Source organism: Gopherus flavomarginatus, chromosome 8 (assembly GCF_025201925.1).
Source record: "Gopherus flavomarginatus isolate rGopFla2 chromosome 8, rGopFla2.mat.asm, whole genome shotgun sequence".
NCBI lineage: Eukaryota > Metazoa > Chordata > Testudines > Testudinidae > Gopherus > Gopherus flavomarginatus.
Window position 1 is genome coordinate 46031508 of NC_066624.1, and position 12830 is coordinate 46044337.

The following is a 12830-nucleotide window of genomic DNA, read 5'->3' on the forward strand; positions in this document are numbered from 1 at the left end:
TTGGCTGGTGAAGCAGAGCAGATGGCGGGGAAGGCCAAAGTAGAATCCCATGGAGAGGCAGGGCAGTCGGCAGTGGACCACGTAAGGAGACCCTTTCTACCCAGGCTGGCGGGGGAAAACCCTGCAGATAGACTCTTGAACTCTGGGACTGTGGGACTTTGGGTGGTTTTGGGGTTGCTGGACTCTTGAAACATTTGAGGTATCGGACTTTGGAGTTTTGGGGTTGATTTGGGGATTGCTGGACTCAAGAGCCCAGGGAAAAGGACACGGCCTAGTTGAGGTGTTTTCCCAGTTTAATGCTATTTTGTTTATCTCACATTAGTGAACGTTTTATGCTACACCCAAACTCTGTGCTTGCGAGAGGGGAAGTATTGTCTCTTTGAGGCACCTAGGGGTACGTATGTATAATTTTCTCAGGTCACTGGGTGGGGGCTCGAGCTGGTTTGCATTACGTTGTAGGGAAGGGACTCCTATGTACTGAACCCAGTCCTTACTGCTATCAATTCAGTCTGGCAGAAGGGTTCCACGTATGTCTAGGCTGTATGGGTCCCTGGGGGGCTTAGGGGGTTCGTGGGGGGCACAGATACCTAGGTCCAGGCTGTAGGGGTCACTGGGGGGCTCAGGAGTTTGGTGAGGGGCACATATACCTACGTCCAGGCTTCAGGGGTCCTGGAGGGGCTTAGGGGGTGTCACAGAGTGTGGTGAGTGTGTGCACCCCTCTTCCTGGGACACACAGTGACTCAGCCAGCCAGTAAAACAGAAGGTTTTTTTTGGCCAACAGGAACGAAGGATACAACAGAGCTTTTGGGCACAACCAGGACCCCTCAATCGAGTCCTTCTGGGGGTTCAGGAAGCTTAGTTCCCAGTTTTGGATTCCCTGAATTCCAATAACCCAGCTCCAAACCAAAACTGAACTAACTCCCTCCAGCCGGCCCCTTCCTGTGTCCAGCTTCCCGGGCAAACGTGCTGACCCCCTCCCCCATGCCTGGCTCGAGTTACAGGCTTAGGTCCTGTCACTCACCTTAAGTCACCCACTGTTCTCCCATCCCCCACACAGACAGTACCCACTCCATCACAGTAATGCACAGAGCATTTCTCTCATAGAGGAACAATGACACCGTGTGGCCACGCAGGGTAATGCACAGAGCATCACACCTATGTAGAGGCTGTAGAGATCCCTGGGGGACTTAGGGGTCATGGGAGGTACAGATAGCTACGTCCAGGCTGGAGGCATTCCGGGGGGGCTTAAGGGGGTTCATAGGGTCACAAATACCTACGTCCAGGATGGTCGGGACCCTGCGGGAGTTAGGGGGTTATGGGGGGCATAGATACTTGCGTCCAGGCTGTAGAGGTCCTGGTGGGGATTAGGGGCTTCGTGGATGACACCAATACCTACGTCCAGGCTGGAGGGGTCCCTGGACGGCTTAGGGAGTTGTGGTGAGCACAGTGGTCCCTGGGGTTTTAGGGACTTGGTGAGGGGCACAGATACCTATGTATGTCTTGGAGGGGTCCCTTGGGGGGCTTAGTGGTATTGTAGGGGACACAGATACCTAAGTCCAGGCTATAGGTATTCTGGGGGGGCTTAGAGCATCGGGGGGCACAGATACCTGCATCCAGGCTGGAAGGGTCCCAGGGGGCTTAGGGGGTTTGTGGGGGCACAGATATGTACGTCCAGGCTGGAGAGGTTTTGGGGAGGATTAGGGGCTTTTGCAGATGGCAGAGATACCTATCTCCAGGCTTTAGGGGTCCCTGGGGGGCTTAGGGTTTTTTTGGGAGGCACAGATATCTACGTGCAGGTTGGAGTGGTTCCTATGGGGTTTAGGGGTTCCTGGAGGCACAGATACCTAGGTCCATGCTATAGTGATCTCCGGGTGGATTAGGGGTTTTCTGGGGGCACAGATACATAAGTCTAGGCTGTAAGGGTTCCTGGGAGGCTTAGGGGGTTTGTGGGGGGCAGAGATACCTATGTGGAGGCAATCGGGCTTCCAGGGGGAATTAGTGTGTTGAGGGGGCACAGATACCTAGGTCCTGGCTGGAGGGTTCCCGGGGAGGGGGGGGCTTAGGCAGTTTCTGAGGGGCATAGATACCTGCATCCAGGCTGGAGGGGTCCTTGGGGAGCTAAGGGGGTTTCTGGTGGGCACAGATACCTCCGTCCAGGCTGGAGGGTCCCTGGGGGGCTTAGTGGGGTTTGTGGGGGGCACAGATACCTAAGTCCAGGCTGGAGGGGTCCAGGGGGGTCTTATGGGGTTCGAGGGGATACAGATACTTACCTCTAGGGTGTAGGGTTCCCTGGTGAGCTTAGGGGGGCTTGGAGGGCCCCAGATACCTAAGTCCATGCTGTAGGCGTCCCTACAGGTGCTTATGGTTTCATGGGGTGCACAGATACTTATGTCCAGGCTGTAGGAGTCCAGGGGGGCTGTGGGGGTACTCACTCACTCACTCACGCCCATCACCCCAATCGGGGTATGGGCCGCCAACAACAGATCTCCAGAGTCCTCTATCCTGGGCCATTCGTTCTAACTGGTTCCAGGTATAGCCCATTTTTTTGCTATCAGCCTGAAGGTCACGTTGCCAGCCACCCCTTCAGCCTGGATATACCTATCTGTGACCCCCACGAACCCCTTAAGCCCCCAGGGATCCCTACAGCCTGGACACAGGTGTCTGAGCACCCCACGAACCCCCTAAGCTCCTCGGGACACATCCAGCCTGTATGTATCTGAGCCCCCAGTAAACCGCCTAATCTCCCCGGGACACCGACAGCCTGGACCTAGGTATCTGTGCCCCCCACAAACCCCCTATACCCCCTAGGACTCCTCCAGCCTAGATGTAGGTATCTGTACCCCCACAGCCCCCCTGGGACTCCTACAGCCTGGAGGTTCATATCTGTACCCCTCATGAAACCCCAACCCCCCGGGACCCCTCTAGCCTTGACATAAGTATCTGTGCACCCCACGAACCCATAAGCACCTGTAGGGACGCCTACAGCATGGACTTAGGTATCTGGGGCCCCCCAAAACTCCCTAAGCCCACCAGGGACCCCTACAGCCTAGAGATAAGTATATGTGCCCCCCGAACCCAATAAGACCCCCCTGGTCCCCTCCAGCCTGGACTTAGGTATCTGTGCCCCCCACGAACCCGCTAATCCTGCCAGGGACCCACCAGCATGGACGGAGGTATCTGTGCCCCGCACAATCCCTAAGTGCCGAGGAACCCCTCCAGCCTGGAGGTGGGTATCTGTGCCCACCAGAAACCCCCTTAGTCCCCCAGGGACCCCTCCAGCCTGGATGCAGGTATCTGTGCCCCTCACAAACTGCCTAAGCCCACCACCGCGGGAACCCTCCAGCCTGGACCTAGGCATCTGTGCCCCCCCAACACACTAATTCCCCTGGAAGCCCGATTGCCTGGACATAGGTATCTCAGCCCCTCACAAACCCCCTAAGTCTCCCAGGGACCCCTACAGCCTAGACGTATGTATCTGTTGCCCCCAGAAAACCCCTAATCCACCCCGGGAACCCCTACAGTATGGACCTAGGTATCTGTGTCCCCCAGGAACCCCTTAAACCCCCAGGAACCACTCCAACCTGGACATAGATATCTATGCCTCCCAAAAAAAACCCTAAGCCCCCCAGGGACCCCTAGAGCTTGGAGATAGGTATCTCTGCCCTCCGCAAACCCCCTAATCCTCCCCGGAGCCTCTCCAGGCTGGACGTACATATCTGTGCCCCTCACAACCCCCCTAAGTCCCCCGGGACCCCTCCAGCCTGGATGTAGGTATCTGTGCCCCCCCGATGCCCTAAGCCCCCCCCCCCAGAATCACTATAGCCTGGACATAGGAATCTGTGTCCAATATAATACGAAGCCCCCCCAGGGACCCCTCCAGGACATACATAGGTATCTGTGCCCCTCACCAAGTCCCTAAACCCCCAGGGATCATTGTGCTCACCACAACCCCCTAAGCCATCCAGGGAGCCCTCCAGCCCGGACGTAGGTATTGGTGTCCTCCACGAAGCCCCTAATCCCCACCAGGACCTCTACAGCCTGGACACAAGTACCTAGGCCCCCCACAACTCCCCTAACTCCCCCAGGGTCCCGACCATCCTGGACATAGGTATATGTGACTCTACGAACCACCTTAAGCCCCCCGAAATGCCTCCAGCCTGGACATAGTTATCTGTACCTCCCAAGCCCCCCAGGGTTCTCTACAGCCTCTACATAGGTGTGATGCTCTGTGCATTACCCTGCGTGGCCACATGGTGTCACTGTTCCTCTATGCAGAGAAATGCTTTGTGCATTACCCTGCGTGGCCACATGGTGTCACTGTTGCTCCATGCAGGAAATGTTCTGTGCATTACCCTGCGTGGCCACACGGTGTCACTGTTGCTCCATGTGGGAAATGCTCTGGGCATTTCTGTGATGGAGTAGGGACTGTGTGGGGGATGGGAGAGCAGGGGGTGACTTTAGGTGAGGGACCGGACCTAAGCCTGTAACCTGAGCTAGGCAGGGGGAAAGGGGTCATCACTTTTGCCCGGGAAGCTGGACACAGGAAGGGGCCGGCTGGAGGTAGGTAGTTCAGTTTCGGTTTGGAGCTGGGTTGTTGGAATTCAGGGAATCTCAAACTGGGAACTAAGCTTCCTGAACCCCCAGAAGGACTCGATTGCGGGGTCCTGCTTGTGCCTCTGCTGTATCCTTCACTCCTGTTGTCCAATAAACCTTCTGTTTTACTGGCTGGCTGAGAGTCACTGTGTGTCCCAGGACGAGAGGTGCAGGACCGGACTCCCCCACACTCCATGACAGACTCTTAGCCCTTCCGGGACCCCTGTAGCCTGGACGTAGGTATCTGTGCCCCGCACCAAACACCTAAGCCCCATGTAGACCCCTCCATCCTGAGCTTAGGTATCTGTGCCCCTCACAAGCCCCCTAAGCCTCCCAGGGACCTATACAGCCAGGACATTGATATCTGTGCCCCATATAGACTCCATAAGCCCCCCGGGACACTCCAGTGTGCACGTAGGTATATGTGCCCCTCAGAAACCCCCTAACCCCCCAGGAACCCCTACAGCCTGGATGTAGGTATTTATACCCCCACAACCCCCCTAACCCCGCACCGGGACATCTACAATCTGGATGTAGATATCTGTGCCCCTCACGAAACCTCTAATCGCCCCTGGGACCGATACAGCCTGGACATACATATCTGTGCCCACTCGAACCCCTAAGACCCCCTGGTACCCCTACAGCCTGGACATAGGTATCTTGGGCCCCCAAAAATCCCCTAAGACTCCCAGGATGCCTCCAGCCTGGACGTAGGTATCTATGCCCCCCATAAACCCCCTAAGCCCCCCTAGGACCCCTAGATCTTGGAGATTGGTATGTGTGTCCCCCCCAAAACTCTCTAAGCCCCCCAGGGACCCCTATGGCCTGGACGTAGTTATCTGTGCACCTCAAGGCGCCTAAGATCCCCTGGATCCCTACAGCCTGGGTGTAGGTGTGACGGTGCTCCCTGTGGGAGCCAGCTGAAGTCACTTAATCAGGGTGAACTGCAAACAAAACAGGGCAGACAAATCCCAAACGCCGGTGGTTATTTCAATACTTAGATTTACCAAGTCAGCACAAAACAGCTTCTGTAGTACCTCACTGGTTACTTAGAAGTTTAAACCACGCAGTTCCCTTAAAGTACCCAGCCTCAGGCCTCCGTCCAGACACACCTGTCAGATATGATGATGATTCCTGAAAATCTTACTTCAACATATAAAAGAAAAGGTTCTTCCGATCCCAAAGGATCAGCCACATACCCAGGTTCAATTATAACTTAGATCTTACCTAAAATACATGCTATAGCCAATTGTTATTAACTAAGCTAAAATTTATTAGAAAAGAAAAGAGAGAGAGTGTTGGTTAAAAGATTAATGGACATATAGACTTGAATTCAATTCTTGAGGTTCAGATACATAGTAGAGGTGAGCTTGTAGTAGCCAAAAGTCCTTTTAGAAATAGTCCATAGGTTATAGTCCAATGTCCATATTCAGGGTGGCTCCAGTCAATGACTGGGGATCTCAATCCTTGTGGCTTAAGGTTTTCCCCTCTTGAAACCCAAAGCAGATCTGAGATGAAGAAGGATCGTGTTCCAGGGTTTTTATACATTTCCAGCAGCCTTTCGGCCTGAGAAAACAATAGGCTTAACTCTCCTTCCAAACATCCTGGCAATTAGTACAGGGTAATTTATTCATTAAACAGTTCAGATACAGGTTTCCACAACCTTCAAAGAGACACAGAGACAATAATACTATTTCACTCAAGTGTCATCATAAATGTTAATATTCCTTTCTTGCTCTTTGAATTAAAACTATAGCAATAGACAAGACTTGTTTGCTTACATCACAAGACCTGAACAAACACCTCCCCTTCTACCTCTAACAATGCAGACTTGCATTTCAAAGCTCTGTTCATTTACATATCTTGCTAACCAGTTCTTAAGGTTCACCCATGGGTCAGGTCAGTCGGTGAGGTGAGTTAATTAACTCTTTCTGGCCCTGTCACCTTGCAGTGAGATATTAGATTATACTTATAATGTCACAGTCGCGGTGAGTCGACTGCTGCAGCTCCCCGTAGACTCTGCCTGCGTCTCTCACCGAGCTGGAGTACAGCAGTCAAGGGGAGAGCACTCGATGTGTTGCATCTACACTAGACGCGATATATCAACCCCCGCTGGATCGATCGCTGGCCATCGATTCGGCAGGTGGTATAGACATACCCTGAGTATCTGGTGATCGGAGCTGGACCCTGGAGGGGGACACATTGAAGGAACTCAGGGGTTAAGGTGCCTCTATTGTCAACTGTCAGGGCTGCTGTGGCTCAGAGGAGGGTGATTGACTGCTTGGCAGGCTTAGGCACCACAAGCCTGGGAGGCAGGAGAAGTGAAGCGGCCACAGTGTGCTCGGGGTGCTCGTGCTCGGAGGAGGGGTGAGCTGGGGCGAGGGGGGTGCCGCAGGGAAGAGCGGGGGAGTTGCCACAAGAGGGGAGCCTCAGGGTGGAGGGGGGGAGCTGCAATGGGTGGGGCGCCTCAGGGTGGGGGCGCGGGGGGGGAGGCGCAAGGTGGAAGTTTCACCTAGGGCACGAAACATCCTTGCACCGGCCCTGCCCCATGCCCTGCCTGCAGCCAGCCCTGCACCCCCAGCGCTGTCCTATCCGCAGCCAGCCTCTGTCTCCAGCCAGCCCTGCACCTTCTGCCCTGCCCACACCAACCGCATCCTCCCTGCTCTGCCTGCAGCCAGCCCCACAGCCAACCCCTGACACACCCCCTGCCCTGTCTCCAGCCAACTCCTGCCGCATCCCCCTGTGGCCCTGCCCAAAGCCAGCCAGCCCCCCACACACCCCACAGCCTGCACCAGCCCAGCACCCCCTGTCTGCGGCCAGCCCTGCATCCCCTGCCCTGTCTCCAGCCAACACCTGATGTACCCCCCTGCCTGAAGCCAGACAGGCCCGCACCCCTTGCCCTGCATGTAGCCAGACCCTATCTCCAGCCAACCCTATGTCCACTGGACCCTGCAGTTCCCAGGGCAGTAACCCTGCACATCTGCTTCAATGAGGGGGGCAGGGAGAAGCTGGGACCCACACATGTGCACACCCTAGGGTGACCAGACAGCAAATGTGAAAAATCGGGACAGGGGGTGGGGGATAATAGGATCCTAGATAAGAAAAAGTCCGCAAAATTCAGACTATCCCTATAAAATTGGAATATCTGGTCACCCTAGCACACCCCCAGGACACCTGAGTTCCATTGCTGGATTTCCTTTTGGTTCCACTGCTGGTTCTTTTCCTTTTCCTGGGGGACTTTGGGCAAGTTGCTCCCCCCTCTAGGGCTCTGTCCCCAGCAGTTAAATGGGGATTTCATACTTTCCCGCTATTGGAAAGTGCTGGGAGAATCCCCCAGCAAAAGCTGCTCTGACAGTGCTAAGCAGTATCTGACCATTCAAGGGAGGAGCACACTGCCCAGGAGGAGTGTTTGGCTCTGGGGTTTCACTTCAGCCCAGTCTAGAGAGAGGGGCCCAACCATGGAGTTTGGCTCAAGAAGACCAAGTCTCCAATTTGTTAAGGGTGTTTTGAATTTCAATCCTGTGCTCCAAAGTGATTGGTGTCAGTTGCAAATTTTAGAAGCATGGTCTCCACTGCATTTTCCAAATCATTCATGAAAATATTGAATAGTACCGGACTCCGGACTGATCCCTGCCAGACCCACTAGGTACACCCTCTCCGTTGGACAGCCAAACCTGGAGAAGGGCTCCTGGAGTCTGGGCTTTCAACCAGCTCTGCACCCACATTACACTGATTGCAGCTGGACTGCATTTCCCTCGTTCACTTGTGAGAATGTCCTACGGGACTGTGTGAAAAGCCTTAGTAACACCAAGATAGATCCCATCTACTGTTTACCCACCTCCACCAGGCCCGGAACCCTGCCAAAGAAGGAAAGAGGATTGGTTTGGAATGATTTGTTCTTGACAAATCCATGCTCACTCGTCCTAAGAACCAAATTATCCTATAGGTGCTGCTGACAAACTGAGTGTTTAAGAATGTATTGCAGTATCTCTCCAGCTATGGAAGTGAGGCTAGCTAGTCTGTAAGTCCCAGGGGTCTCTTTGTTCCCCTTTGAAAGACAGGTCCTGTCTTGTTCAGGGATGGGAAGATGTTCTTTTTCAGGGATCTCATCAAGAACTGGGGCACATCATCTGGTTTGTTAAGGCCACAAAAATGGAGGCAGGTACTTCTTCTCTCCTGCTGGCAAAGAACCACAGGTACCTAAAAGACAGGACTCACATCCCTGAGTGGGCTTTAAAAAATGCAGTGGCTAAAAAGTTTGGCCCTGAATATTTCTTGTTTCTGCAGACTAGACATTTTAGCAAACTTTAAAATTCCTTGGTGCAAACACCAAGAAACTCCCCTTTCTCCTTCAGAGAGGGCTTCAACACCCCTTCTCTCACTCAGGCTCACAACTACCCAGAGTTCAAGAATTGTTCCTGTTCGCATTGGACACATGGGGAGGAGCCTGAGGTCCAGAGAAAGGAAGTGACCTACGCAAGGGCCTACACAGCAAGGTGGTGGCAGAACCAGAAAGAGAAGCCACCAGTCCTGACTCCTGTTCTAACGGACAACAAACCCACCCCCCAGAGGCAGAGATAGATTTCAGGAATCGAGATGGTGGGGAAATTTCATTGAAACCGTTTCTGTCAGAAAATCCCATTAAGACTAAACTAGTTTGTTTCTTGAAATCATAACAAGTGGGATGAAAATTCTTTGCAAAAAGATTTTCTTGCAAAACAAAAGCATCTCCTGTTTGTCACAGTGTGTTAAATTGTCTCATCGCACACAAAGAGGAGACAGTTAGATCTTAAAAATTAGATAAGATGCTTCAGTCTGAGCTAAGTTGTGGCTGCTCTTAACAATTTCAAAATAAAGAAATACAAATAAAATAGAATATTTCAGCTATTCTATTAAGTGTTAATCTGCTTTGAATAAACATGATAGGACACCTCATATTATGCCCTACTCCTAGTGACACTCTCCAATAGATCCCCATCCTCCACCCACCGTCAGGTAGGTAGGAGCAGATCATTATTATCCCTACCTGAAAGAGGGAGAAGCTAAGGCTGAGGAAGGAGAATCGACTTGTCTTAGGTCACCCAGCCAATCAGTGGCAGAGTTGGGAATAGGACCCAAGAGCCCTGATTTTCAAACTAACCAGCGGATCTTGAATTTCAGACATTGAATGACCTGAATCAAGTGCTCTCAGATGAGCCCCAGACCAACAACAGCGCACAGTAATTATTCAGCAAGTATTTCAGGAGAACTGCAATGTTAGAGAAAATCATGAACTGCTCAGAGACAATTAATGCAGAGAAGCAGCAAAATTCATCAAACATAGAACTGATTATGACTTATTTCCTTGGTCTTAAAAGAGAACAACAAACACCTGAGTCTCCTCCCTGTCAATAACCCCCTGCTCAGCCAATCAGGGTAGAGACGGAGGATGGGAGGCTGAGGGTTCTCACCAGAGAGCCCAAAGGATGGCCCAGGTCACTGGTGGGGATCACTGCCCAAGTGCTAGTTCAGCCCCACATTTTTGGGTGGACCTCTCACAGTGGGAGCTGCAGAGCACTCCCCCGCAACACACACACACACACACACACACACACACGCGCACGCACACCTCCTGATGTTGGAAGGGGAACAGGAGAAAGGACAAAAGAAGCAAGAGACAAAGAGAAAGGAGGGAAGGATGGAGGAAAAGGTGAAACAAAAAGGACAAACCCTAATGTCCGCAGTGATTCTAAGGGACAAAATCCCAGGTGCGCAATAAAATTCTACCTCTTTAAGCTCATGTTTTCCATGCCTAGAATTCAACTCTCACCAGATGGATCAGACTGAACAGGTTTCAAACCTCCAGGAGGCTCTTACCTTCTAAACAGGGACGGCTGTTTTCTAGTAAAATCACTACGAGAGAAGGAGAAAACTCGAAAGAGGTTTCTCCTGGCGCTCACGTCCGTGAACCTGAATACTCTCTCAGTCCTCAAAGAGAGACCTGGAGAAGGAGACTTGCTGAAGCAAAGCCACAGGGGTCTCTGAGGTTTCCCTGGCCCTTCGCCCCTGTCCTGCCTGACTGATGTCAGCATCTCTCTGTGAGGTCACCACCTCCCCATCACCTTTGACCAATAGTCTGAGGTCCTGCAAAAGCCCTTTTTGATGTCACTGCCACACCCCTCCCTTGCTGTGCTAATGTCCTGCCCCTGGCCAGCCTCTTTGCAGTTTTAAGCTACTCCCTGTGGATCACCCCACTCAAGGAGCGTTCGTTCTAGGCAGCAAGCCAGCTAGACAGGAAAACATCAGATGCTGCTCCCAATGCTACACTCAGTTTTTCACAAATTAGTCGACTTTATGGCCAGAAGAGACCATTAGACCTCACTGGAAGGCATTTTTCTCCAGCCCTCAGAACATTTGGTGGCTCTTTGCTGACCCAGCTCCAATTTCACATCATCTTTTCAAATGAGGACATCAAAACTGGAGGCAGGATTCCAGTATCAGTCTCACTGATACCGTGTCACCTCCTGTGACAATATTGACATAATCTGTACCTGTATATGTCACCGTTGCGACCACTGTTCTATATTTGCAGCCAATATTGTATAAAGGTTTTCATGTACGTAAGGGGTCTATGGAGAGGTTCTGATTGGCTGATTATAATTATGCTATCTCTAGATGTGTTTCATTTTTGTAGTTGATGTTATGAATATTGGCTCTGTGCTGCCCGTATTCCAAACTCGTGCCATAATGGGGGACAGAACAGCCACCTTGCCAGAAGTGGCTTTACCAATAGATGGAACCTGGGATTTGAACTCCCAATGATCACACTGTGATTGGGATCCGTTTGAATTCCCCTCCTATGTCTTTGACACTTTCATCTCCACTCATAGCAACTCTGACATAGGATTAAAGCAGTCAAAACATCATATCCAAGCACAGACAATGGAGAATGCTTCATCACACGACACTTTGAGAAGTGGATGGATAGAATGTGATGAAGATAAACTGTCTGGCTCGGACAAAAGGTAACAGTTCTGCAGTGAAGGTGAAGGAGAGAATCTCTCTGTCACTCGTACATGGTCGAGTCTTCACAGTGCTCCTGAGCTGGAGAGTGAAGACCCCCCCTCGGTCCCACCATGAGACTGAGGAACAGGAGGCCTGTCACCCCCATTCCTGCCATCTTGCATTCCTGGTTTCCAGCATCCCAGAGGGCCTCCCTGCCAGCGATGAAACCCAACTGCCATCCGGACTCCCCAGTGTTGCTCCTCAACGGCTCTAAATCAGCCAGAGAGTGGAAGGTCCTGGGCATCGTGCCGGCACGTGGGATCCACTGCACCTGAACAGTGGGAAAAGGTTTCTGTGCTGGGGCATCGTTTAATGTTTTCCAGTTTCCAAGGGAGGGTTTATGGGCCTGAGTGTTAAGCTCCCAAAGCCAGTCACTGTTTCATTGTATTCATTACGTTTGCATTTTCCCCTGTTCCCCCAGTTTTCTGTACCTTTACCCTGACTACACTTACTTGGTTTGTGCCAAACCACCTTATCTTCTCTTTATTTTATTTACAGCACATGAGGAGGGAGGCTAAATCCACTGGTGATAGAGACAGGAGGAAGTCGAGTTTGTATCTCCTGAGAAAAGGGGCTTTTTCCTTTCCTATTTCTCCCCTACCATTTCTAATGTTTTCCTTTGAAGCGTTGCCTTATTCAGCTTGCGGTAACATTACCTTTTGAGATAAAAACTACGAAATACAGAACTAGAGACATTTTTTAGAAATCTGGGATTTAGACATTTTATTTATAGCAAGGGAGGGTGTCCAAGTTTCTGAGAAGGTTTTTGTTTGCAAGAAGCAACATTGTTGGGTCTGTTATTGTACCAAGGGGGGAGATGGTTGTCTACAAAAGAGGAGTCAAGACTAAATGCATCCAATGAGGATGGGATTCAAACCCATACATGCAGAGCACAATGGATTAGCAGTCCATCACCTTAACCACTCAGCTACCTCATCTGAGTTGCAAAAAAAGGGACAGCAGGAGAAATCTTTCAGCAGAGATAGGGACACTAAGGAGTTTCCCAATACTAAGCATAAGCAGGGTCTGAATGAGCTCCCCCCTCACATCTAGTGAGGAGCTGGGGAAAGACTTCAGGAACAGACCATATTTGCACAGACACACCTACTCTGCCTAACTATGCAGCATGGTGGGGCCGCTTTTCCAAAATGACCAGTTTGGGATGGTGGTGGGTTAGAAATCACTTTAGGATT

General features: G+C 51.6%; 1 non-coding gene across 1 annotated transcript; it reads right to left on the reverse strand.

Moving 5' to 3' along the window:
• Positions 1-12493: 12493 nt before the first annotated feature.
• Positions 12494-12575, reverse strand: TRNAS-GCU (transfer RNA serine (anticodon GCU)). The gene has a single exon. It is a non-coding gene; the product is annotated as a tRNA-Ser (tRNA).
• Positions 12576-12830: the final 255 nt, after the last annotated feature.